Consider the following 3,973-nt stretch of genomic DNA (forward strand, 5'->3'; position numbering starts at 1 on the left):
CCCACCTTCCCGCCCCGCCTGCCCCCTCCCTCCGCCCCCCACCGCCGCCGCGCGGCCGGGCCTCTCCCCCGCACGCCGGGAGATTCCCAGCCTCCGGGCTCCGCGACACCTCTGCCTGAAATCACGGGTGAGACCACGCCGAGGAAAAAAGTTTCATAAGGTGGAATAGAAAAGGCACCAGGAAACTTGGGAGTGAGCATGCGCCCTGCAACATAACGGTGTCAACAAGCTCGCTACCTGTCCGACCGGTTCCGGCGGCCGGGGCTGCCTGTTCCAGCCCTTCCTTAGGCATGAATGTTTGCAAAAGAATTTAACGTCTGATTCTTCCCCCTCCCCTTTGTAAGAAGGGAAGGACGCTTCTCTCTGAACCCCCTGCCCCATGCCGCATCACAGGCACTTCAGGGCGATCTCCTGGAACGAAACGCGGCACGCGCTTCCCGGGGCATTGCTCCTCAGAGCTGGGGCCTCCCGCTAGTGCCCGCACCCCGGCCCCCACCCGTGGATTCGTCTCCGACGAGCAAGCCAGAAAATGGCTCAGCTCCTCTGGACCTTGTGGATCATTCCTGGGTTTGTTGAAGTCTCAGTTGTGTGGAGGCCGCGGGGAGACGCCCGGGATTCTGATCCGGTAAAGAGGGAACTTAGGGGCTTCGGTTCCCCTTCATCTACAACAGCTCCCCTACCCGCCAGTAAACACAGTTTAAGAAAAAAAATTTTTTTTTAAATTCAGCATCTTTAGAACACGTTATTTTGTGCCATACAATCTAAGAAAAACCAGTCCGTTTGCTTCCACCCCAAGCCCCTTTCCATCCCGCGAACCCTCTCACCCCTAAATAAACACTCTGGAAAAAAAAGCCAAGTGCTAGTTATGCAAACGCAGCTTCAAAACAATTTTCTTATCCTCGCGCACTCCCATGATTGCCTCCCCCAACCATTTGCTCCCCAAATTCTAAGGCTGGGAAATACTTTTCAGGAAGCCAGTCAAGATGGGTTTACCTCTCCTTACCGCCCCTACTGGGAGCTTGGCTGGATAGCTTAGGGTTTATTTTAGGTTTGGGGTTTGGGTTTTGTTTTGTGTGAGTTTTTTGTTTTTGTTTTTTTAATCTACCTTTATACCTGGAGGGCCAGGAATGGGGAGGAGGGGAGAGAAGGAAGGGGAGTTGGTAAGAAAAGGATGCCAAGTTTCTAAGAACAGCTGTACCCGCTTTGGGGGATAGAGGGCCCGCCGCCGGCCCCACGCCCCTGCTCGGATGTGCCCAGGGATGCGGGCACCGCCTCCACGGCCGCGGGGTCACCCCCCTTCCTGGGGACCAGACGTGTGCCAGCTCCGGGTGCTGCGGGGGCGCGGCCGGCTCGGGGTGCCCTGGCGCCAACCGCTCGCCCAACCGCCCGACTCACCTGTCTGTAACCTGACCTGCAGCGCGACCTGCCCACAGGGCGGGAGAATCAACACAGCGGTTTTCCCCGTCCTCTTCCGCCCTGGAATGGCCCTTGGGGACACGGCAGCCTGGTAACGGATTTCTCGGCTCGGCGGCAACACTCCGGGTGCTCGGAGAGGGGCGCAGCTCAGCCCCGACTGCGGGGGACAGACGCGCCCCGCCTCCGGGATTGCCCTCAAGGGCTACCCCTCTCGGGCTCTTTCCTGTCTGGACCCCAGGTTTTCTCTGCGAACGATCAACACAGAAGGAAAAAAACGTGGAGCGGAGGGAACCTGGGGGAGGAAGAGGAAGACATCTCCATAGCGGCACGAGGAGACCAAGCTTCTTTCTCGTCCGAGGCCGATGGCGCAGCTTCTGGGAGCCTCTGAGAGTGTATTTTTATCTGCCAACAAACTGGAGCCTGGTTAGAAAGAAGACGCTTGGTTGAATGAAAGTAAAAATAGAGTAAAACTGTGAGATCATGGAAGTATGCCCCATCTCATAAAAACCTTAAAAACTTAACTCTTTTCAAAGTTCCTTATTTTAACACACACACACACACACACACACACACACACACACCCCAAAAAACCCATTAACAGAGGTTTTTTTTTCTTTTTTCTTTCACTGGATTTCAAATCACCTAGTATCTGATCCACTCTGTCTATTATTTGAAAACACTGTAGAATGACAGGATCTAAGGCAAGAAATCTCAAAATGTAGCTCAATACTTAGGGGGTTAAGGTGGAGCATGACAGGTTTAATCACACTTCTATTTGACCATGTTGGATGCACACCTATTTTTTTATTTACTGGTTATCTCTTTGGAATAAAGGAATTCTAATGTTATCTTTCTTTTGTGTGTGATCAGACTAGATGGGTTTATCAACAGTATTATTAACATTTTCAAAGAATCAGTTTTGCCTCTGTTGACTTTTCTCTTGTGTAACATCAGTATTTTAAGTTTTGTGAGAGGTATTGATAGAGCATCGCTTCAAAATAGGATAAGAAATGAAAAAAAAAAAAACTCAATTCTTTTAAAAATCTCAAAAGTTTGGAGTTGGAAGAGAGGTCCACAGCTCACCCAGTATTAGGGGGAGGAGGTGGCTGCTCTCGTTAGCTGTGTAGTCAGCCTCGCTTGAATACCTCCAGAGCTGGGGAGCTCATTTTCCAAAAAGCAGCCCTAGTTCCGTTTCGACAACACTGCTGTTAGAAAGTTTTTCCTTCCATTTTGTGGAAATCTGTCCCTGCATTTCTACCTCCCCTTCCCATTCTGCCCTTAGGGTCTGCTGCGCCCCCTCCCTCTGGTTCTAAAGCAGGAAAAAAACACCTCCTCTGTCCTCTCCTAAGACTCCTTTTCTCTGGTAATGTATGGTCAGGTTGCAATAGACAGGTACAAACCTGCTCAGTGGCATCCTTAGAGCATACAGGTATGAGGACAGGTTAGGATGTTGGGAAAAATATTCCTTCGTTTTTTTTAAACTTTTTATTGAAGCATGTAACATAGAATTGGACTTCCCTGGTGGCTCAATGGTTAAAAATCCGCCTGCCAATACAGGAGAGGTGGGTTTGATCCCTGGGTTGAGAAGCTCCCCTGGAGAAGGAAATGGCAACCCAGTCCAGTGTTCTTGCCTGGGAAATCCCATGGACAGAGGAGCCTGGCAGGCTACAGTCTATGGAGTCAAATAAGAATCAGCGATGACTTGGTAGAGAACAACAGCTTAATATAGTGTTAGAAAAAAAAAATGCACAAATGATAAGCCCACAGTTTGATAACTTTTTGCAAAATGAATTCATCTTTGAATCAGCACCCCAGAACAAGACAAAGCTGCTGCTCTATTCAACAGACCAGATTTCTTATAAGTTCAGCAAGTCAAAAAAGAAGAAATAAAGGTATAGGGTTATAAAGGAAATAACAAACGATCATTTGTAGTCAGTATGATTGTCAGGGTGGAAAACTCAAGAGAATCTTCAGACAAATTATTAAAAGTAATAAGAGAGTTTAGCAAAGTTGTTTATAGAAAATCTGTGTATATGTATTATGCTAATTGCATTTCTACATAGTGAACAGTCAGAAAAATTAAAAGCTTAATTTAAAAAGTGACTTACAGCAGCAACCAAAATACAAAGAGCCTTGAAATAAATTTTCTAAAAATATTGTGCAAATTTCCTGTGAATAAAATTCAAAAACTTTTATTGGAAAGTGTTAAGGAATATGCTAATCAATGGAAAGATTTCCCATACTAACAGATTGTTAGACTCCACATGAAAAAAGAGGTCAAAAAGCTCCAAATTCATCTGTATATTTAATACAATTCTTAAAAATACTTAAAGATACTTCTGTGCATGTGTGTTCAGTTGTGTCTGACTCATTTGCGAATCCATGGACTGTAGCCCACCAAGTTACTCTGTCCATGGGATTTCCCAGGCAAGAATACTGGAGTGGGTTGCTGTTTCCTACTCCAGGGGACCTTCTTGACCCAGGGATCAAACTTGTGTCTCTTGCATCTCCTGTATTGGTAGGCAGATTCTTTACCACTGGGCCACCTGTGGGGTCT

The sequence above is a fragment of the Muntiacus reevesi genome, chromosome 2 (assembly GCF_963930625.1).
Source record: "Muntiacus reevesi chromosome 2, mMunRee1.1, whole genome shotgun sequence".
In the NCBI taxonomy this organism is placed as follows: domain Eukaryota; kingdom Metazoa; phylum Chordata; class Mammalia; order Artiodactyla; family Cervidae; genus Muntiacus; species Muntiacus reevesi.